This window comes from Ascaphus truei, chromosome 3 (genome assembly GCF_040206685.1).
Source record: "Ascaphus truei isolate aAscTru1 chromosome 3, aAscTru1.hap1, whole genome shotgun sequence".
Lineage (NCBI taxonomy): Eukaryota > Metazoa > Chordata > Amphibia > Anura > Ascaphidae > Ascaphus > Ascaphus truei.
Window position 1 is genome coordinate 255,110,322 of NC_134485.1, and position 25,414 is coordinate 255,135,735.

The 25,414-nt window shown below is 39.8% G+C and overlaps 1 long non-coding RNA gene across 1 annotated transcript in view; it reads right to left on the reverse strand.

The window, feature by feature from the left end:
* LOC142491056 (uncharacterized) overlaps nt 1-20,353 on the reverse strand; it is a 186,809-nt gene extending 166,456 nt beyond the window's left edge. Inside the window, exon 1 of the long non-coding RNA XR_012800245.1 lies at nt 19,886-20,353. This is a non-coding gene — a long non-coding RNA (uncharacterized LOC142491056). The remainder of the gene's footprint in view (nt 1-19,885) is intronic.
* Between the last annotated feature and the right edge of the window lie 5,061 nt (nt 20,354-25,414).

Here is a 25,414-nt window from a genome sequence, read left to right on the forward strand (position 1 = left end):
TCTTATTTTTTATTTTTCATTGTTATTTTTTTTCATCATATTTTATATATTTTTTCATCATATTCCGATTATATATTTTTTGACCTTTTTTTTGTTTGTATTACACTCTTTTGTGTTCACTTTACATATATATGAAAAGTCTTTATTCAAAGCCGAACGTCAGTTACACATTTGTAATATTTTCTTCAATTAATGCTGGAACAGATAAGAAGGTGACTTTAGCAGAAACATATCATCATATCTTTGAGAACTATGATTATTTCAAATTTTCACCTAACTATCGTGGGTGGAAGCAGTTAGCAGTTAGCAGTTAGTAGTTAGTTAGCAGTTAGCAGTTAGCAGTTAGTCCCCTGAGACACTAGAGGAATACTGTATGTAATTTCCTTCAATTAATGCTGGAACAGATAAGAAGGTGACTTTCAGTTACACATTTGTAATATTTTCTTCAATTAATGCTGGAACAGATAAGAAGGTGACTTTAGCAGAAACATATCATCATATCTTTGAGAACTATGATTATTTCAAATTTTCACCTAACTATCGTGGGTGGAAGCATTGGATAAGGCAAAATTTAACTAATGAGGATTGTTTTTTTCACACTGCCCATCCTGAGGTAGATAGCAGGGGTTATTGGTTTGTGCTCCCAGTTTTTGCCGGTAAGTTTGCTGATGGCAACTTCAAAAGAAGAATGGTCGGGTTTAATCCATTTAAGATTCGTATTTCCCGTCCCTGCAATGTACCAACCCGGCTTGCCAATACGGTTGCAATAACGGTCCGATCGTCACTGATAACCTAGTGAACCCGCCTGATTACAATCCTTGTTACCTGACCCCACCTGTCAACAATGATTACTACCTGGCCCCGTCTGACTACCAGCTTCAGCAGTCAACTGTCAAATGACATGAGTGACCCCAGCTTCTACGCACAATACACCCCGGCTTTCCAATATGATTGCAATAGCTCGCTGACCATCACTGAAAACCTAGAGAACCCGCCTAATTACAATCATTGCTACCTGACCCCGCCTGATTACAATCATTGCTTCCTGGCCACGCCTGATTACAATCATTGCTACCTGTCCCATCTGACTACCAGCCGTCACTTGTCAACTATAATGCAGACGACATGAGTGACCCCAGCTTCTACGCACAATATACCTCTGACATTTGCTCATCTTCACCCGATTGGCAAAGTTTATAATGAAGGTAAATATAATGTACTACACTATACAGTATTAGCTTTCATTCCCAATGACACTACAGTAGTGTACAGTATGCTTGTAGACATGCACCATATAGCGCAAGTTGATGCATGCGCAGTACTGGAAATAATAGCATCATTTTTTCCAGATAAGAAACTATGAAATCGAGCAGCAAAAGATAAGGATGACGTTCGATGGAACTCTAATTTCGCTACAGTCCATCAGTAATACCAGCTTCACGCTTTTAATATTTTGTCACGCTAATATTTTTGACAACACACTACAGTATGCACTGCAGTACTGTACAGTATGTTATCGATTCAATTACTGCACGTAATAGCCTGTATTAAAATTTCACAACGAGATGTTTTTTGCTTTTACAGTATTCCACTTCCTGGTTAATGGAAAACACTACTGTATGTTACTGTTTTCTTTTATCAATGATGTTGCATTTTACAGTAAGCAGTAATTAGACTTTACATGTGTAATTAATTCGGATAAGAAACCCAAAAAATAAATATTAATAACTAAATAAAGTCCTGCATTGTGATTTCTAAACTTCACTGCCAATGTTACTGTAATCGCAAGTCAGAAAAAAGAAAATCTTTAAGCCTTTGATTCTTGGCTGAGAAATGTCTTTGTCGTTTATGCACGCATGCGCAGGAGTGATAAATCCTGCATTGTGATTTCTCAAGAATGACTTCACTGCCAATGTTAATTGCAAGTCAGAGAAAAAACGCATGGCTTTTTTTCTTCTTTATTTCTTGAAAGGGTTTAATAAATGAGTGATTTAAAGAAAATATAATGTGATGCATTTTTTAATATTTTATCAATTTTTACAGTCTGAAAATCCCTTCCTTTTTATTTCTTTAGGAGATGGCAGACACTTTTTTTTAAGGAGGGGGAATACAATTCAATACCTTCAAATTTGAGTAGGCTTGGTCTGATTTTCAAACTGTTTATGGAAATATCACACACACAGAAATATGTTCTCAAGGGAGTTTAACTTTTATTACATTTGAAAAAAGTTCAAATTATTTTCATTCTACTGTCATCACAGCTTTAGCCAAAGATGGCTTACTTCATTGCACCTTTCTCCACCCCCTCACCCTCACAAAGCCAAGGAAAAAGGCATTCTACAGTACAATACTTGATCTCCACACCTCCCCTGGCCATGGCGTTTAGATGAGTGACATTACTCGGCGTAAACAAGCCTGGATTAATTGCCTGTGAAAGAAAACAAAATGGCTGCAGGGTTAGGGAATTGAAGGCCTTGACTGTGTAACACTATTGACAGGCACACAAAACGAAAAAACTATAACCGTATCTGTAAACTATAATTAATTATTAGAAATAATAGGTAATACACAAATGTCAAATACAAATAATGCTCGTACTGTATATAATATATATTGTAGACTGTGGAGAGTGTAAGCGCAGATATAAAATGGTTAACATTCAATTACAGTACCTTTAATATAAGGCTAACATTGAAACAGGTTATTGTCAGTACCATACTTACCTGTACTATACTTTCTATACCTGTACTTACCTTACTGCAGTACAATACATTACTACATGCAGGTTGCCTGCCATTACGCTCTAAGCGTACGGGAAAAATGCTGCTAATAAAGTCAATATAATTGTTGCATTTTTGTACGGTGAGTTTGTCGTTCCAAAAACTCAGTATTCCTTTTCTTAATTCCTCTTTATTGGATGGCTTAACCACCTTTCTTATATGATCCTTCATCGCATGTCAGACCAATTCTATCGGGTTCAAATCTGGGGATTTGGAATGGGAGGGGGAAAAAATGGTGAATTAGTTGGTCAGATAGAAACTGTTTAAAACAATGAGAAACAGTTACTGTACACTGGAACACTTACTCCGGTGGTGTCTTAACCCAGTTGATCCCACTGGCAAGAATATTGGCATGAGAGGCGGTATGTTTAGGGTAATTGTCCTGGAAAAAACAGTGGCATCAGATGGGAAATGATGCCTAATGTATTGAGCAATACGGGTGACAATTTGCTCTTAAAAAATTCTTTAGACATGATTCCTGGAACAAGAAAAGAAAAAACTATGAAAAAGATGAACATTAGGGTACAGAATACACTACAGTTATACAGTGCATAAGGCTACAGCATGTGACTTTGTGCATTATTTTACCCTTAAAGATGATTATGCATCCTGGTCCATGTCTAGAGATCGCACCCCACACATGCATCTTCAGTGGGTGCTTGGGCTGCGGCTTCAGAGATAGCTGTCCTTTTTTGCGAAATACGAAAGTGGCAAATCTCTCAATAGCTTGTCAGTAAAGATGACATCCTGAAAAGTCTCGCCACTTTCGATCCATGCCCATTCTTGGTCCACTCTTTTTTATCTTGTTGGCCTCCTTTATCATAGGATATGCTCTGTAATGATAAGGAAGAATTTTAGAGGGACTGTACCGGCAAACCACACTTTTAACTAAAGTACAGTACTGTACAACACTTTAGCTGTACTGTCCTAACTACTGCACAGTAATTACAGTACAGTATCAACCCTGTTGTGTCACTCTGCATATTATTGCAATATACTGTACATTATTACAGTAAGACACCTACTTTACACGTCCATATTTCCATCCCAATCGACATCTCATGAACCTGATGCTGGTCTCAGATGCTGTGATATTGTGACTCTTCTCTAGAATAATATTGACTGTTTCTGCACGGCGCTCATCATTAGCCTCGCTGATTTCATCCACCAGGCACTTTGCTGTACTACAGTTTCAAGGAAACAAGAACAACTTGCTAGGCCCAAAAATAACTAAACAAAAATATGCATTTTAATATGCAAGACACTTTTAGAGTCATAAAATCAGCAGGAGAAAAAAAAAACCATTCATATTTTCATCTAAAAGTAGTGCAGTCATTTTTAGGCTCGAATCAAATTGCAAAGAAAACAAGTAAAAAAAAATGCATTTGGAAATGCAACAAGCTTATGCAAGTACTGTAATACAGAAATTACAGAATTAAAACAAAAATACTTACTCTGTTGTGACTGGGGGACTCCACTTGACACTTTTTGCTTTACCATGGGCATGATAGCTGACAGTGCTTTTTGCTAAACCGAGGCCCAAATTAACTAACTAGCGTTGGATCTGTAAAATTCTGTGTCCTTTCTTGTACATATCTTGTATTCTCAGATTCTTTGAAATCCTTTTCCTCGGCATCGCTGCTTTAGAAAATAATTCAAGCAGAGAGGAATGTATAGTCGATGTATATTCAATGTGCATTGAATCAATAGAAGTGATGGTGTATTTATAATGTAATAGACTTCGCTCAACAGGTTTATTATACAGTACGCCCACTTTTAACACCTGCAGCTCGTGTCCATGCCCACCAAACAATTCAAATAGGGACACAGTGCATAAAAGGTGACACAAATGGCATAGCCTCCCACACGCTGATCTCTATCTGAACGAGCTCTAGTACAGATACTGTATTGTGCATTTTTCCATCTGCATTAATGGATCTGATTTTACGGACGCAGGAACCTGCTTTCTTCTGCTGTGCTGACCATGAAAAAGTGAAAGTCAGAAGCTGTTTCCAAGCCAAAGGTGCCTAAAGAAAAGGTTCCAAAGGCTCCAAAGGCAAAGAAGCCTGGTCCTTTGTACGTGAAGAAGAAAATGGCCAAAATCGACCATGACCAAGTTCATTGGCCGGGCCCAGAAGTGCCCCTGCACCCACCAAAGCCGAATTTGACATCCCAGACATTTCATTGCCATCAACGCTGATGTTCGTCCCGAAGTCCCCTGCTCAACATGCAGGAAAAAAACCCTCCTTGGTGCAGGAAACTCTCCCGGCAATACTGCCAGGTAAGACACAGTGTTCCAATCCATGCATGCCAAGTCCCCTCCCCAAAACCTAATGTAAACCTCTAGTCATAATGTAAAGTGCTGTACCTGAAGACATGCATTCTGTGTCTCCTCTCCCCCGACCCCTGAAAAAAAAGCAGAAGATACAGTTCTGAATAATTATGGTCTGTACTGGTGTCGTTATAATATTTTTTTCTATTTCTGTTTTGCAATGCACAGGAAAAACCCCTCCTTGGTGCAGGAAACTCTCCCAGCAATACTGCCAGGTAAGACACTGTGCTCTAATCCAGCGGTGCGCAAAGTGGGGGGCGTGACCCCCAGGGGGGGCGGGAGATTGTGCTGGGGGGGCGCGGGCAGTTGCAGAGGCCCCGCGCTCTTCCCCCAGGCATTTAAATTAAATGCCGGGGGATCGCGTGAGGCCCCTGCAACTGTTTACTTACCGGGATTCAGCCGTCTGTGTTGCGTCGCCATGGCAACGCGGCATCAATAGACGCCGTGGCACCATGTGACCTGACGTCACACGCACATGCAGCGTCATCTGACGTGCCTGAAGGAAGGCAGGGGGGCGCGAGAGCCGGGGGCAGAGAGACAGGGGGGCGCAGCACAAAAAGTTTGCGCTCCCCTGCTCTAATCCATGCATGCCAAGTCCCTTCCCCCCAGACCCCAAAGCCAAATGTAAACCTCTAGTCCTAATGTAAAGTGCTGTACCCGAAGCCATGCATGCTTTGTCTCCCCCCCCCAAAAAGCAGAAGATACAGTTCTGAATAATTATGGTCTGCACTCGTGTCATGGTACTAGAATGTAACATTGTTGTGGCAATACTAACTTGAAAGTCTGACACTTAGTATACTGTAGCAGCACTAATACACACTGGTTGAATAAGTCCTGTATGAGTCCCCTGAAGAAGTGCGCATGCGCACAAAACGCGTTGGGCAGTTTGTGAGAGTGATTGCATCGAGCAGAGCAGAGCAATACAAGAGCGCGACGGAGCACAGAAGCAGGAGAAGGGAGTTTCGGAGACTTGTCCCGCCCTCAGTGACGTGTTTCCGGTTACGGAGCGACAGACGGCATCAGGAGAACCAACCCATGGTGACGCATATGATGATGCAGAACTAAGGAAGTGTTTGGAGTCTCCCCCGATCGCCACGTGTCCATCAGTAGCTGCCGCCGGACTACACACACTGTTTATCCCTGCCTGTATTGTCTGGACGTCTTCCTGCTGTCTAAAGATTGGATTTTCTTCCATTGGACATTGTCGTCATTATTTGGACTACACTATTGTTCCTCCATTTGGACTTTGAGGTGCCGGTCTGTATTGTTATTTTCTGTATGAGTAGCAAATTACAATTAATCAGTGACTCTTGGTATACAGTAGATCATGATGAAAACTTGAGAGACGATGTAGGCAATTTTTAACCATAATATACGGTGCAATTGATAATATAGAATATTGTCTCTTTCTTTACAGACCCAGATGTCCTATAAGCACCAGCCATTGCAAAGAAGGAAAAGACAAGATTGTAAATTTTGAAGAAGAGGCAACATTGTATTGTTCTATTATTATTTGATATTTGTACATTTTATTATGTACAAAATACAGTATAAAGCTAGAAAATTAAATATTTGCTTCTATTTACAGAGGCGGCACATTTTATTTGAGTGCGGCTAGCTCCGCAAGCCTGGGGATGCCCCGGCATGCTAGCCGCACTCCCTTGGCGTGCCGCGCATCATCGACTGCCTGCGCCCCCTGCACGCGTGTCCAGGGCTCCCCGAGGGAGCCCTGGTGTCCCGCGATGTGGGGGACGGCGGCAGGGGGTTCCGGGGGACCCGGCGGACCCGGCAGCAGGAGGGAGAAAGCCCCGATCGGAGGGCGCTCCTCCGTGTCTTCGGCGCTCGCCCGGCACCCTCTGGCGCGCGCCAGGTTACTGCTGCGGCCAAGAACGGGCAAATTCTCGAATAAACTCGGCCGCAGCAGTAGATACACTAACAGCAGTACTCTGTGAGGAAATGCACTGTATCTTACTGTACAGTAATTTACTTAGAAACATCAGGACATGCATGCGCAAAAATTTGATGACACGCATATGCGTTTCAACAAGGTTCCAATTTGAGAAACACTAAATCGCGGAAAACATATTTCACATTCAGCAGAAGAGGCAACGTTGTATTTTTAGCTAAGGAGCCTCAAAAAGGACTTATATCCCATGTATACTGTATAAACTCATAAGGTTAATCTTCAAATTACAATTACACACACTTGAAGTACTGTACGGCAATAAAAGACAGGTTGAATTGCAATTAGAATTTTAAGACAACAACTCGCGATCGCCCACTTCAGTTTCTCAACTGTATTGAAGACAATGCTAAAATGCTATTTTCTGCACTCGATCAAAAAACTAGTAATGTCGCATTTTACCGCGAGAATATTTCGAGAAATCACGCACCATGACACAACGTGTGAAATCTATAAGAATACAACGCGTGAAATGTTTGAATAACAACGCAAAATTATACAACGCGTGAAATGTTCGAATAACAGCTGCTGCATCTGTACCTTTAAACTCTCTACCAATCAGAAGCGATGTGGGTGACTAAAATGAGCCAATCCGATGAGGTGCCATAGCTACAACAAAAAACCTGCCCAAGAGGATTGTCACATTGGCAGGGAACTTTGAATCTAGCCAATCCAAGGAGGCCCCTTCAGCCACATCAAGCCACTTCAGGGTTCCAGGCACCCTGCTGTTTTTGGCGCCATGTTGTCAGAGCAGAACAAAGTTCCGGCTTCGTTCTGTTGCTTTTCCCAGCAGGCGGTCGACTTCTCCCTTGTTCGCCAACAATGAGCCCACAATACACACATACAAAACAGGCCAAATATACATAGCTAACTTGATGCTACTTGCCAGGCATACAATGTCTGATATTTACACAGTGATTACAGGGATTACAGCTCCTCTTCTGAGAGTCCAGGTTGACCCCTGAGTGTCCACAATCTCCTAACAGAGCGGTATCACTGCTTTTAAACATTTGCACATATGCATACTTAGACAGCACCCCTGTGGTCAGCAATAGCCCTTTGTAGCCCACAGTTATACTGATGAGAGTGGATAGAAGGTCAGGGCTTCATCCTCCTTTTAGGAGCCCTGCTGTCCATTTCATCACAGTGCATATAGTTATCCTTTTGTATTATTTCTATGCAATTAAGAGACGCGTTGCAAATAACTGCAGAAACTAAATACTTTTATTTTTACCTTGATATACTTGTACAGCCCCCTTATAGATATACAAGCATTATTACACTCTCTCTTTTTCTGTGTGTATGTGTGTATCTCTCTCTTTCTCACTCACTCACTCACTCACTCACTCACTCACTATGGGACTAATTCTAGATGTAGCGGTCAATAGGGTCATTTTCAGCCCAAATTGGGGAATTTTGGCCACCTTGGCTTATATACAATAAGCCCCTAACTTTCCTTTTCTTCTGTTCCCTCTTTTGCCCCCTCCTTCCCCACTCCATGACTTTCTTCTTTTGGGAACTCTCCATCTCACCCTCCCAGTCACGTGGCTCAAATATGGAGGAGACGCTGCGAGAATTCTTGTTCTCACTACATTTTGACCCCAAACTAAATACATTTTTGAAAGAAAAAATAGAGTTCACCTGAACTCACCCATTTCTAGTGTCTTGAAATATTACTTACAAAAAATACAAATTATTATCTTACTAGGTACATTATTTGCATTGACATTTTGAAACATGATCTTGTCGTTAGAATTAGTGTAAATCTGTAGCATGTATAAGATGCATTTACTGTATATTGCATCCATGTAGTTATACATCTGCATTAATTGTGTACACTTCATTTGAGATATGTAGCTTTGAATATATGAATCATAATGACAAGAAATAGGAACAAGACAGTGACATAACAGATTATTACTAATAAATGCCTGGTAGCAGTGTTATTCTGAAACTAACAGTGCAGTATTTGCAATATCAGAAATGAATACGTAGACACCTAATACATTGATACCAAGATTATGGTAAATATTTGTTTTACTTCTTTTTTTAAAATAATTATGTAGATCTCTGCAAGTTTGCCTCTCCATTTCAATCGGAATATTTTTTCAAAATGCATAAACTTCTGATATAAATCATAATGGATATACAAGGATCAACAATTTGTAATATATGCTTACTGCTTTAGAAGTCACTAGGACAGATCCCATCAACAATATTTCATTGTAATTGTTAGATCTCTACAGATCAGGTTATCTTCTAGGGCAAGCAAAACACAACTTCTCCCGGGAGCATCGAACGCAACGGATATGGAATTCTTTCAAATAGTATGGCAGACGAGCCCGGAGCTGTAAGAATTCAAGGAGACTTATGGTTGAATTCTCACAACTAACTTTAATGGTTCACAAAGCAGGTTTTATACATAAGGCAGGGACAAAAATACAGTTGTCATCTGTTACAAATATGGGTACACATCTAAATTTACATGTAACCTTTACATAATGCCTTTTCTATAGATCTTAAAACTTTTAACTGCTGAGCAAGAGATATATACAATGGTGACTTATAAGGCAGTCCTGTCCTCTGTAGTCTTGTTTAACAGCATATGACAGGCACAAAACAGTTGGTCTCAAAGCTATTTACAATAATCTCTGTGAAAATAGCAAGGCCAGCGTATACTGTTTAACCTTATCAATTCCAGAGCTACAGAAGACAGTTTTAACCTTACAGTAATGTTGAAATAAAAACAATAGTTTTACAAGTGGGAATTAATTAATCTTTCCCTTATTAAAGCTGAACCACCCACAAAGAAAATGTGTACATTTACCAGATTACAAATTTGGACAACAATGTGGTCCGCAAATGGAAGTTGTTTTCTACAAGTATTCCTCCCTTGATGCATCATAATGGAAACCACTTTTGTGTACATTTTTGACGATGTCATGCATTACAAATTAGTAAAAAAATCACTTGATTCATATTTGCAAGCACACTATCTTCACATCCACACTAAGCACCAGGAAGGCAGCTTGCAGCCATGCATTTATTAATTGTCTGTTTTCATTTTATGCAACATCCCACATTATCATCTTATAATAAATAGCACTAGCTAATATCTATCTCTAGTAATTATATTATTTGAATTATTTACGGTGTACGAAATGTTCTGTTTAAGATGTACAGCAGAACCATACGTAAGTTACAAAGCAGACTTATGTCTTAGAAGAGAAATTATCAATTGCATTTTTATTTTACATAACTGTCAAAAATGAGGGCTTTATCTTTCCTATCAAATTGAAAGACATGGTCTTGCAACATTCTCTAAGTAATAATATAATGATGACATGTAATAAATGGGTCCACACACACAAAAACCACACAATTCAAAATAATGATTCTTAAAAAATACATTCTTCCAAGCAGAAGTAGCGCTTGATTATGTTTTCTATTAAGTTTCACATTTGTTACTCTATATATATTCAATGACTAGATGAAAAATATTTTTAGTATGTATAGTTTTTACCTAACAATCTTTGGTTACTGAACCATGATCTCTGGTGGAAAACATTTCACTGCTCGTGTTAGTGGCTCACAGACCTTTTCTCAGGGTTTTGAGCCAGACGAGGTTGTTTGGGCTACCAATGGATAACTTCCACATGTGCACATTGTTTGCTAACATTTAAATGGAGGTAGGTGGCACCTCCCCCCAGAGTTCACCACTCCCCACCTTTTTAACTTGGGAGGTTCTGGCATTTTGCTGAATGGACAAGACTCACTGCAGTTCCTTCCCCTCATACATAGGTAACTGGAAGGGTTAACAGTTTTAGTGTTAGGACCTGCATTTTTGGTTATACCGTGACGTTTAACTAAATAACCAAGTAATTACTATTATTATTGAAGTATTTAAACTTTATACTTATTACCATATATGTTTTGTCAATTTGATGTAGCATTGGGCACCCCTGTCTTTTGTTGTATACCTTTGCCATGCTCAGTAGCACTCATTTTGGCACAAATATATATTCATGATGTGGTGGGTGTGGGAGTTTGAGCTATCTGGGAATGTGTGTGTGTTTGGTGGTCAACATTTTGTTCTGTTCATGTGTGCTATTTCTGTTGTAAAGTTAGAAAGTTGCACACGAGCAAGAATGTTGTTATGTACATGACGTGTATTACTAGCCTAGCCCATCAGAAGCAAAATTTTTAAATGACTAAAAATATTCTAAGCACATATAGCCACAGCAAGTAAGCACGTATGATATAATGGGGTAGAGAAGATTAGCACATTTTCCAAAAACTAATGAATAGCATTGAAAAATGGAAAGCGTTTAACTATATTAATTCAAAAGAATATGTAATACAGGCATACCCCGCATTAACGTACGCAACGGGACCGGAGCATGTATGTAAAGCGAAAATGTACTTAAAGTGAAGCACTCCCTTTTTCCCACTTATCGATGCATGTACTGTACTGCAATCGTCATATACATGCATAACTGATGTAAATAACGCATGTGTAACAGGCTCTATAGTCTCCCCACTTGCGCACAGCTTCGGTACAGGTAGGGAGGCGGTATTGCTGTTCAGGACGTGCTGACATGCGCATGCGTTAGCTGGCGTTTGTTTATTGGGTGATTTGTCCTTACTCGCGAGTGTACTTAAAAGTGAGTGTCCTTAAACCGGGGTATGCCTGTACAGTAGAAATGTATTTACTATGATACAGTATGTGGCCTTATTGGAATGTGAGCTTTATGAAAATTAGGGAAACATTGCAGATTGTTTTTATAAGCCAGTTAAAGTGTACAGTTATTAAAGAACTTCACTTTTCACAATAGCTAAATGACTACCATAACTATAAAGGAAAAATAAATCTAATTCTCTCTGTAGAAAAGAAAAACTCCAAAGTGCACAAATATTTGCACTGGAGCAGAAATGGAGCAAGGGTGATTAATGCATTGAGGAGGAGTGGCTCAGTGAGGAAAGACACTGACTGACACTGAGTTTGAAGCTGGGTAGCCTGGTTCAATTCCCAATGTCGGCTCCTTGTGATCTTGGGCAAGTCACCTTATCTCCCTGTGCCTCAGGCACTAAAAATATAGATCGTAAGCTCCACGGTGCAGGGATCTGTGCCTGCAAAATGGCTCTGTAAAAACTAGCAGTGCTATACAAGAACATGCTATTATTAGTATTATTATGTATCCCCAGTCCCCTCCAGCTCCCAGAGACCCTCCTCCTTTTCCTCAGCGCGGTCGCGGGTGCCGCCGGAGCCAGCGACGGACCCGCCGGCTGTTTCCAAAGGTGGGGGCCGGAGCAGGGTGCGTTCTGAGCCTCAGGATTCTCAGTGGCGCACTCGGCTAGCGGGGGCCGCCATGATGGTTTGCACGCGCATGCGCAGTAGTTGTGCATGCGCAGTGAAGTGCGGGATTTGCGGCGGCCATTAGGAAGTCGCGCATGCAGTGGAATCGCGCACGCGGCCCCAATGTTACAGCAGCCTCCACGGGACTACAATTCCCATGAGGCAAAGGGGGACATACACCAAACAGCCAATAGGATAGTAGAACAGAGTTCAACAATAGTGCTCAAATGACTATAGGTAAACAGCTACCCTCCATTCCTGTCTGCACCATGGTGTTCAAATAAAGAAGTTTTTTACCCTCCCGCTGTGATCCTGATATATCCTCATTGCATGGCTGTGCTCTGCTTCACTGCTTCGAGTGGAATCTCCATTGACAAACAGCCAATAGGGCTCAAGGATTCTCGGCAGTTGCAATTAGATACATTTTGCGGGCTCTGCGTATGTCAGTTGGAGCAGGGAGCTGGTGAGTGAGGGTGCTGGGGAGCAGTAGCCCCTTGCACTAGGCCAGATAACCCCCAAAGGCCCCAGATAACGGTTACTTTTGCCCCAGTTTGTTGGTTGCTTCAGGGACAGGCCTTAGAGAAGGAGATCTGCCCCTTTAGCTATTTGGTTAAGTAAAGAAAAAACTCTGTGGCGCGCAGACTGATTTCTGGGTCTGGGCTCAGACCCCCTCTATATATAAAGACTATCTTCCCAGAGACTCATATATATATATATATATATAGACTATCTTCACGGAGGCCACGCCAAGCAGTGACTGCGGCCTGCCAGCTGCAGACAGATCCCCACAAGGTACAGACGGTGCGGAGCCGCGGTGATATTATCCACGCCGGAATTCACCCCATGCGTAGGAGGACATCACATCGGATCAGGCGGATCCAAACCCTGTTGTATAACGGCACCCGTGGGCTGGAGCCCCGGGCAGGTACCTATAGTAGTGCACTAAAACTTCAAGGGATAGCGCTATCTCCAACACATTAAGTGGGTGTGGACATAAAGGGACATCAGGGGATTGGTGCCTAGCACCCAAGTACTTTGGAGGAGGGAATATTTATGGTGATATGTGCATCCGGTGCACTTCTATGTGTATGGTTATATGCATTATTCTGTGTGGTACAGGTACCGAAGTTATTAGTATTAGCAATAGTAAACTGTTATTAGCATACACTGTGTGTGTGTCATATTATTGTGGTTCCTCTAAGAGGCAAATACGTGGTTTACCATCTGCGGGACATACAGAGGATAAACTTCTACTGGTGAATCGGCAGGAACATTCCTTTTGGACTGTCGCTGTGATCCAGGATGTGCTTACCTCGCTGGCGGTGATATTATCACACAATGCTTGTTATTTACTACCTTTGTGAGTGTTCTTAATCCCTCCCCCAATCCTTATTTTTATATTAAATGTACAATTTTACGCTATGGGGCGTGCACTCTCTGTTCTCTTTTCGTTTCTATAGAATCATCATTGGAATTGGTTCTTCCATTTGAGAGCAGCCGTGGACCCCTGGAGTATTTATCTGTTCTGTTGAACGTATCAGGACTCATCTAAGGGTTGGACTTTTGCACATGTTTTTTCCAGTTTGGAAATTATTATATGCATTTACACTTTTGTATGTTTTTAGAGTGTATACGTTTTTTCTGATTTTTTTTGTGCACTACACACATAGAATTATTCCATATCACATAAGCTAGGGTTCAATCTCTAGAACTATTTATTTTTCACCTTATTTTTATACATTATCACACACATTACGATTTACAAATTATATACACCAGTTCACAAGTGGCGCTATTTATTATAAATATAATATGGAATAGACCAGCATTGTAGCAAGTAATGAATATTGTACATTATTTTTTTATAATAATTACCCAAAAACCTCTAAAGCTAATATAAATAAAATATTGTTTTTTCTATCAACTAGTGATACAATGGTTAAAACCAAAAATGTGTGTTGAGCAAAAAGTGTGGTTCCAGTGTGTAATCCTTTAGATACACTATGTTCTTTGCAGAGGGCTGTGGGGCCTTGGCCTAATAAGCATAATCTCATTACACTGCAAATAAAAGTTTCCTATTTATCTCCAGATTTCAAATGAATCTAATAAGGCTTATGATACAGTCAACCAATACCCTAATCATATTTCTGCCTATCTAAAAGCAATCAGTAATTGTGTTATAGCAGAACGTGCTGACAATACCTCTGACACAGAAAGGAGAATGAGAGCCCAGCTGTACTAATTAAATTAAATGCTAGGCTGATGGAATACATTTGCTGAAGCTTGGAGAGTATGGGTGCAGAATTAATAAGCATTACAGCTTAGAGCAGGAGATGATATCATAATGGATGCAAGGTTTTGATGTGGAGAGCCTCATTGAGATTCAATGTACCATAATGTACAGATGTGACAGCTGCTTAGAGAGGTGCAGAACTTTGTACAAAGTGCACATAAACTTTTTTTATTTATTTTGTAACTCCCAAAGGATCTATATATTTGACATCACCTGAAGACTTTTATTTTTATCTAGACCTATGCGGCCACCCACATTTTGGGTTCACTACATATTGCTTTGGAAACCCCCTCAGTAATAAAGTGCTTAATGCACATTTTAATGTTATATATTTATCTCCTGTGATATGCCAATTAAAATATGCAGAACTGATTAAAAAAAATACAATATTTTTGATAAGTTAGATATACGACCTCTGAGTTCCACTAGCCTTGATTTTATTCTTAAACTATCATTTCCTACTTGTCACGATTATTTATTCTGATCAGGTTCTTCAAAAATGATTCAAATGTAATAGAAGAAACTCTGAAATATGATGCATTTGCATTTCTAGTTTGGTATAGATTACACAGGCTTTCAAAGGCATTCATTCTTTTGTAATGAGGGTTTGCATGTGACATTTCAGAATGAGCACACAGTAATTCCTGCTTCTTAAATTTATGGTATTATCACTTCGACTGTATCATTTGGACAGTGGTACAAGGGAGTTTTCATTGGTTATTACAATTCTTGGTGAAAAGACAACCCAAGATGTCTGCCATTAAAGTTCTTCCTATGGCATCAGATTTGCATTAATTTTTTTTAGTGTTTATCTGACGGCATAATAATGTATTTGACATAGAAAAATCTATTACAATTATCACTGTTTCTCTCATATTTTCCTGTAAAAAAAAATGTCTCCATCTTTCTTTTACAATTACAAAATTCAGTGTGTTCCTCGTGATTACCCATGTGTAATCGACAGCCTTTATACTATAGTACTTCACAAATTACATTAAATGAACTGAAGCAGTAGCTCAGTGGGGATGTCACTGCCTACGAAGCAGGTGAAACTGGTTCGAATGTCAGTGTCATCTTTTTGTCACACTGGGCAAATCCCTCAATCTCCTTTTGGCAGGCTCCAAAATTAGATTGTAAGATCTACGAGCAGGGAGTTGTTATACCTGCAAAAGTCTATGTACAGCACTGCATACACTGTCAGTGCTACATAAGAACACATGGCCGGTAAAGGATACTGCTGGCTCACTTCTTAAAATACAATAGCTCATGGACACATTGGAACAATGTAATAAATTACTAATTGGTAGTTAATACTTTTCGCACTAACTCATTCTCAAACCAGTGCTATAGAACGGGCCTCGGCTGTTTATTTGGTCATTTAGTTAAACGAGGAACTAAACGTACTGCACGACATGCATGATTCTTTGATAACAAGAATGAGAAATGAATTCAGTGCGTGATAGGAATGTTAGAGGTTCCCTTCTTTAAATAAAAATATCACTTGTGAGCACATTCACATGTCTTAGGCTAAGTCCCCGCTGGCGCTGAGTGCGCTCATGCTTGGAGAGCGCTCCAAGCATGAGCACCGGGTGTCCGGCTTGTACGCGCGCGCGGTCGAGGGGGCATTACGGGCAGTTCAGCGTGCAGGTAAGTATAGATTTTTTGTTTACCTACGCGCCGATCGTGGCTGAGCGTGTGTGCAAGCGCAAGAGCACTGCACGCACCACGTGAGCGGGGACTTACATATCTATCTATATATATATATAGATAGATATGTAAGTCTCCTCCGCAAGCGCCACCCGCTCAGCCCGATCAACGCTAGCAGGGACTTAGCCTTAGTCAGTTCTACAATCCTGCATTTCTCCATTATCTCTTTGCATGCAATGCTTCCACTGCCGCTATGAATTCTGGTAATGACATGGAAACGAGCACTCACAGTGTCACTTTTTTTTTTTTTTTTTTTTAAAGATATTGCTTATTGTGTACAACCAATAGCAAACAAACATACACTGTAAGTAAGAAGTAAGTAAAAAGTAAGACACTGCACTTAAAATGAATTTGTGAGAGTTTATGGCATATCCCACGATTCCAACTTCCCCCTTCCAGCATTAAACAACAATATGTCATGTCATATGACCCTACAGGTGGAATCAAGCGGGGGAAGTAGCATGAACATGATGGCATCACTATGCATCACAGAACATTAGCTCATTGTAACAGTCCTCAAATCCCTTACTTGAACACTATTCTAAAAATATTTTTAAGAAAAATCTGTAATAGCTACTAAAGTAAACAAAAGCGTACTTTTCTTTAAAAATATCAAGGAATGTGTTTCCAGTTAACAGATGGATACAGCACAGTGGCACCTCTATACCTCTCATCTGTGTATCTGTAAACATCTGCTAATGTCCCAGTGATATGCACTATACGGCATGTTTATAAATAACTATAAACATTGATTAATTCATTCTGTTATCTTTTAATTAAGTGCTTTGTAATATATAGTAAAATAAAAGCTTCCTTAACCCATAGCCTATGCATGCCCTCATTATCGAAAGGAATATTAATGGCTAAAATCACTACACCATTGTTGTTTATTTTACAACATACTTAAAAAATCCTGTTTGCAAGTATGTTGTAAAAGTTGTTTTGACCATGCTGTGGATTATAGCATTGTAGTGACATCAGACCGAGACAACAAACGACCTATGTGGCTACACAGGGATAGTTCATGGGATTAAGGACCAGTCAGTATGAAAGAACAACTCTGTCCCGCAATTCAAATGGGCATATAAAAAAACAGCAAAGAGCAAATTGTGTCATTTCTAACTATACTGTACATCTATGTGTCCATGCTCTATTTTTTGTCCCAATTTGATCTACTTGCACCGTGAACATTTTGGGGAGTGGCTATAGGACGAGATAAGGGAGGAGAGAGTCCGAGCAATGTTATAATGAGATATATCTAAAGTTGGTGCAGTTATTCTCTGTCTTTAATCTGCCAGGTTAGTGTGGCTTGTTCCTCTGCAATAAACGAGATCTGGGCCAAATGTAAGAAGCAAGATTTGAAAGATTCATACTTATGTCACTGCTTGTAGATTGATGGAGATGCTCTATGTTAAGTTCATATTTAAAGCACATTGCATCATTTTTTTATATACATATCCCCCAAAGACGTAAAAAGAAAAACCCTGCATATACCCCGACAGACACCTATAATCAACTAAATAAATTAGATGCTCGGTTCAGTTATGTGTGAAAATAGATTTGTAGTTTTCTTCAAAATGCACAATTATTTCCCAAATTCGCAGATTTTAGTACGGGACAAATACAATATATATATATATATATATATATATTGTATGTATTTCTGAAACAAATAGTTCATTCGTGCATTTTCTTTCTTTTAATAATTCAGTTTTCAAATCTTTCCAGCTCGTCTTACTCAATGCAAACTCCTACTAAACACACAGCCAGTTAAATTGCTGAAAACAGCAGATTTAAACTGATACCATACAGATAAAGCTGACCATCAAATTGCAATTTAACATACCCAGGCATGAGTAGCTGCTGACAAGCCTTAAGGGTTGTAATCTCATTTAACCCCCTCCTGTCATGAGCAGACCCTTCCGTTAGCATAATGCACACCAAATTAGGCTTGACATGGCAACAACAGAAATAAAAACCTCTTTAGCTTAAAAGTCATGTCACAGTGGGTAAGCCTGACCTTCAGCTTTCTCCACAAAGCCCAATTCTTTCTGCAGGGACCCTGCAGGCATTTACGTTTTAAAGAGAGGTACGCAGAATAATAAAAAAAAAGTGTGTGTGTGTGAATGTACACAGAGAATAAAAAAAGAATGATGCTCATAGTAGGAAGTAGGAGACATGTATAATGTTAAAACAGTTGAATTTCCCCTCGGGGCAAATTAAAGATAATTTTTCTAGACAATGGTCCAAAAAATTCATCTGGGATTTTTGGTAATAAAAGATGAACCCTTATTGCTCTGTACAAACTACATTGGCTCAATATTTTCCTTTGCCTGCCGTGATCTCTCACTTAGAAGCCGAGGGGCATCTCTGCTGGAACACAAGAGTTACTCAGTTTATACTTTAGACTCCTTGCATTTTAAATGAGGTCAGCCTGGTTGGTGGTTTAAGTCTTCAAAGCTTCTTCTGTAACTGGCATTTATTGGAGTTCTGTTCTCAGAAGAAAATTCAACACTTTCTAAGATTTTTTTTTTCTTTCTTTTTTTTAAAGCAAACAACTTGCCTTAGACTTCTACAAACGGGCAGGTCCTCTTTAAAATGAAGGAAAAAAGGTGCTGTAAGGTTAACTCTCCATAATTTATCAACTTTGCAAACCTCTTTCTTAAAATGCCAAGCAAAAACTACAAGATGCACTTATTTTTGGACACACTATATGGTATCACAGGCCTTGTGAGGTTCATCATGTTTACTCTTTTAAGGCAACGCAATCTCCAATTAGCATGAATATACAGAGCACTTACAAAAACTTGATTGGTTGCATAGTAATTGCTAGTGAGGAGGACAAAACGTACAAATAAAATAAGTGTACATCTTTTCACGCATATACTGTATGACAGCATGAAGTTAAAAGTTACAAAACTAAGTGGATTCAATGGTGAGGCAGCTGTGTTTGCTTACTTGCAATCGGAAAATAATTATGCAGTTCAACTTGTACGTTTATTGGTCTAACTAAGCATACGTAAAACAAGTATTTGAGAACACACTGCTCCTTCAAGTCTGACGTGAATGAAACAGATGTGAAAAAAAAAAGATTGGAAAAGTAAGTTACTGTACATTTACCATAAGAGCCTGTTTTAACTTGAACCCATGAGACTTGTTTCAAATACAAAAAGCTTTTTTCTTTACCAATATCTATAAGCCATCCTAGAAAATTGTATACAAGTATCTGAAGATAGACTGGTGTAACAATTGATCATCATAAAGGGAAAAACATGAAAGAATATTAATGTTCTAATAATCCCTTCCATCTATAGTACAGTACTTCATCTGACATAACAGCACAGTCAAGGTTAGTGTGGAAGCTGAAATCCCCTCCCTAGCATTGTCAGTTAAACTGCGGTCTTGTTAGACGATTTACTAATTACTATTTGAGCCAGTGAGTTCTGTAACTTACCAATCCATGTTCTCAGAGGCCCCACAGCAGGAATCAAAACTTTTCCATGCTTCTAAATGCTGAAGGATCATGAAAGAATCTCATTACCCTCACACACGGATTTTCATCATTCCACTGATTCGAATGCCAGATTGCCTGTAGATCAATCCAAATTTTAAAGCACTCCTCTTTGACCATACAGGACTAAAACTAACTAAATTTGCTAGAATAAACTGAATAAATGTTTATTAGAACTTCCCAGTACGGGCGTCTCGTACAGCTCTGCCTGCCCCAGCCTCTTTAGCAATGGAGTGGTTTATTTAATTTGTCAGTATAATGGAAGCAGTTGAATAAGAGACGGAGAATGCAGTGTGGTATAAAAGAAACAAAGGCTAAAAGTACCACTATTTTGATTCTCTTTTTAAAATTACTTCCAAAGTGTGATATCTATTGTGAAGAAAAATGCTGAACAAAGCACAGTGTCTTGGCAATATTCACAGAGCTTATTCACACAGCCCGTTCTGTCTGTACATTCAGAGGTAGAATACACTTATAAATGATGTATTGGAAGCACTATAGCTTCCATTGTATTGCCAGTGTAAACAAAAAGACAGAGGGAAGCTGAATGGCATATGGGCAGGGAGGCCACAGTTTATTCAGGCTTCACTACTGCATTGTGGAGGTAATTCTATTATGAATATTTTTATTGTAACTTTTACATGCGAGAAATAAGTTAATCTTGTTAATAGTAACCATTCGAAAACCAACATGTTTACTTTAGGGCCAACGTGTAAAGTTGACATGGACTATTCATTAAACTCTAAATTATGTGGCAGTCTTTTGTTTTTTACAACACATTTATTTCATCCCTGTTTCATTTTTGCATGGAATCAGAGAATATTATTATCTGCTTAATAGCCTATAGGGTATGTGGCAGTAACTACCGTTGTTCCAAAACACTGAGCATGTCAGTGGAGTGTAAGAAAACCTAAATGTAAACCATTTATTTCCATTTCACATAATTACATGCACATTGTTATTTCATTGTACCAATTACAAAGACGTGTTAAAGGGGTAATTATACATAGCAGGACAATGCCAAAAGAGAAATGTAATTGTCTACCTCAGATTTATTCAAACCCCCCACTAAAAGTGAACATTTTACTCACTTACGCCTAGCGAAACGCATGGTATTTTTTCAGTGGGTCCTATGAAACGCTCCTGTTTCAGATAATAAATTACCCACTTTTAACTGTTTGGCTAATGATGACAGGATAATATTTTATAAAGAAGGGCAGAAGGAAAAGGAGTTAAAGATAAAAAATAAAGAAGAAGATTGGCAGTAGAGAAAAAGTAGAGGCGTGTGAATTTACCCAAATTCACTTTGTCTATGTTATGCTCGAAGTTCCAAAAGTTTGAAAATTCAAAATTGTGAATGATGTCAAATTTGCAAGAAATTAATATACTCAGAAATATACAATAGATTGTGCTAGAAAGGAAAGAGACACAGATATAGCAAGATTTACTGTTCCCGAAACTAAATGATGGTGATTCCCTCAAAGGAGGCAGATCCAGGATGCAAACCAGGAAGCAACCGGCTTCTGGGTGCTCGTGGGATACCAAGACCGCCATTCAGGATTGGATGGACTCCTAATTTAGGACGTTGCGGGATTACCAGTCGTACATTTAAACAAAGCACAAAAGACCAGGGAATCCATGAGTGAGATTCTTGCTGGCCTTTTTTAAATTACATTTTTATACAGTATCACGCTATGTTATATTTTTCTCATCTTTTGTATTATGGATGAAATAACCATATGATCCATTGGGTCGATCCATTCCGAATTCCCATTGTGGTTTTTCCTTGTCCTTTTCCCCTTCTCCTGTGTATTTCCCATTATACCACTATATATTTCCCATTATACCACTACATTGTTCCAAGTTTAAGTATATTTTTTGTTCATTTCATTACATTTTCATTTTGGCATTATCCTTGTTTGGCAATTTTTCCAATAGTCAGTGAGTGCTGGAACATTTCAGTATATGTATTATTGTGTTAGGAAGAATTAGGGTCCTCCTTGTTCCTTTGGCACCTTGCAAATAGTCTGTAAATGCCTTCTTTTTTTTTTGAGCGTGCTGTCCATTACTCTTGTTCTATATATTGCTTTAATATTTTGTGTTTTTTCCAGTTGCAGCCACTTTTTACTCTAACCCACCGTTCTCAGATGCCTCAGTAGTCTATTTATGATGGCTTTGACATTCTTGAATTTTGCAGTTGTGCATTTATACGGCATCTGAAAAGCTTCTAAAATAGCACCCTTCAAATAGCTCGGTGTTGCCTTCTCATAGGAGCCATCAAAGTAAACTTTTCTGGCCCACTTGACATAAAGCTCGAAAGGCACATGGTGCTTGAAAATCAACTGGGCAAATCCATGTGGTTGTTCCATGCAGCATGCTGCATATATTTCCAAGGATTCCCTTTGTATTATGGACAGAGGGATGTCAGGTACAGGGTCCCCAGTGATGTGGATACTGGTTTGTCTCCACCTCTGTGGTTCAGTTACCAAAGGTGTGCTTTGGTAAAAAGGCCCAGGTAACTTCTCCGGGATGCCACTTTCCTGCAGGTTGGTTGAGCTTGTTCTAAAATTGGTTGCGCTAGGTCTGAGTTGGGGTGAGATGGGTCTCAAGTGGGTGTGCTTAGTTTACTATGTGGTGAGCAGGCTGTGATGAGGCTTGAGGTTGATGATAGGTTGGGATGTGTTCTGGTAATCTCCATTGACCATGTCTTTGTATCTGCAAGTTAAAAGATAAAAAAGGGGCATTTGATATGGCTTCTCTTGCTTACTAACAAGATTTTTCTATATTAAACACAGTATTCGAACATCTAGGCAATTGTACAAGGCTGTCATTGGTGCAGAACCAGCTTTCCTGGGAACTTTAATCGCAATGGTTCTTGCTGGCTTCTTATTCCACTGTGCTCCTTAATTTTTGATGATCAAACTGAGTTTTCTTTGTCAGCTGAATTCTGTACACGGCTGCTTTCCGGGGGTAACAGGTCACCTGACATTATCTTCAATGATCTTGCGTCTTCTCAGGGTCTAGGGTCTGAATAGATGTAACTGATACAGCCCTGAGAATGTTCTTGAGTCTGTAAAAGCTAAATTTTGCCTTCATTGAAGCAAAACATGTAAAAGAGCAATGCAGAAGAGGAGTTCTACTCTAGATCAGCCTTTTCTATTTGGCTGTGCGCCACTTTAATTTTTGGGTAGCTTTATATGCAGCTGATGTGGTTATAGTGCTAGCGATTAATAATATGATTGGATGTCTGTTGTGAAAAGGTGTTAAAAGTTGGTTACTTCTCATTGTCTGGGGCCAAAGCTGTACATGTAAGGTAGGTCTGAACTTGTGATTTGATTTCTATTGGGACAAGGTATCATAAGTAGGACTCTTGGTTTACTACCACAGTACACTGATAATTGTATAAATCTTGCATTATTACACCAACAATTAACAAAACAAAATGCACATGTACAACAAGGGATTCACAATCACAAGAATACAGCTGTAGTTGTAGCAAGGAGCATCCAAGTGGCACTCTGTTGCATTAGGTACAGATGCAGTTAGATGTATTGTCGAGAATTCCGCGGCTTCCCTGTGGCCAGACTAATTGCCCATCAAGAATAACACAGCTATGGTCCCTGCTACTGAATGGGACTCCTGCTGTGTTAATTCTACTAGGCTGCACAAGTTTGGAAGTGGTACGTAGTGAGAGCAGACAGAAGCGGTCGCTCTCTTTGCGCATCTCTAACAGACAATAACAATGTTTATATTTTATTTTAAATACATACAAAGGGTAGTCCGGTCTGGTTCTGAGGTCGAGGCAGGTAAATAGTTGTCATGTCCAATTCCGAGGTCGAGTCTGGCGGCAGGCAAGGGGTAGTCAGGTTAAGTTCCAAGGTCAAGACAGGCAGCAGGCAAAACAAAGGCATGGCAGAGCTCAGACAGGACAAGGCAACAAATACTTCACATGAGCAACGACTAGTAGCAACAGCCTGCCTGTCAAGGAGAGAAGCCTGGAGCGGGTAGGAACTCGTTGTCTGGAACAGCGGGGAGCAGACAAGGATTGTTGGGGTCACAATCAGGGCCAGGTGGCAGGCAGCAAGCAGGATCGCCAGGGTCAAAGGCTGGGTTGGCAACAGGAATGCTGGAGCAGGAACTGAGACTAGGGAGCAGGGACTTAGACTAGGGAGCAGGAACAGGACTGGGACTTGTTAGCAGGAAACAGACTAGGGCAATCTAGTTCAATAGCAAGGTCCTCTAATATGAAGAGGACTCAGAATAGGAACATAAACAAATCAGAACAGAGGGAGTCTGGACACAAAAAGGCAAGGGAGGAAAAGGAAACAGTAAACTATAAGGACAGAAGACAGGAGCAACAAGGAGACAGGCAGAAGAACCCCAGAGCAGACAGAAAATAGCAGCACATCCATGGACAGAGAAAGGAACTGGGAGGGAGGTATTGGAAAATATATGTCAGGGCTATTTCCCTTATATAGGGTACCTATTGGTTGCCAATGTGGCTATCTGTACCCCAGTTGAGGGCATAGATGACCCCAGTGGCAATCAATTGATTAAATGGCTAATGTTTGTTTTGATTGTAATGGATTTGATTGTACTGTATTTGATTGTAATGTATTTGATTTTATTAAGGGGGTTGGTGGAGTAGGTAGTTGCCCTAGATGGGTGGTTAGACTTCCGGGAGCGGTTAATTACCGCTAAGGTAATTAAGGGGTTACTGGTGTTTTAATGGTTAGTCATTGGCCCTTTCTTTATTCAATTATGGTTAGGATGAAGAAGAGGAGGAGGAGGACAGCTTTCATCCTGACTGGGGTTACTACGGTTTTAATGGTTGGATATTGGCCCTTCATTTATTCTATGAGGATGAAGAGGAGGAGAAGTAGGATGGCCTTCATCCTGGCAGGGGTAAGTAAAACATCTATTCGGGTTGTCATAAATGGAACTTTTTCAGGTTGGACTAAAGTCGTGAGTGGAGTACCTCAGGGATCGGTACTTGGACCGCTGCTTTTTAACTTGTTTAATAATGACCTTGAGGTTGGCATTGAGGGAAAAGTCTCCATCTTTGCTGATGATACTAAATTGTGTAAGGTAATAGAAACAGAGCAGGATGTAGTTTATCTTCAGAAGGACTTGGAGAGACTGGAAACATGGGCAGGTAAATGGCAGATGAGGTTTAATATAGATAAATGTAAGGTTATGCATTTGGGATGCAAGAATAAAAAGGCGAATTACACATTAAATGGGGATAAATTGGGGGAATTCTTGATGGAGAAGGATTTAGGCGTGCTTGTAGACAGCAGGCTTAGCAATAGTGCCCAAAGTCATGCAGTAGCTGCAAAGACAAACAAGATCTTATCTTGCATCAAATGGTCAATGGATGGAAGGGAAGTAAACATAATTATGCCACTTTACAAAGCATTAGTAAAACCACACGTTGAATATGGGGTACAATTTTGGGCACCAATCCTAAGA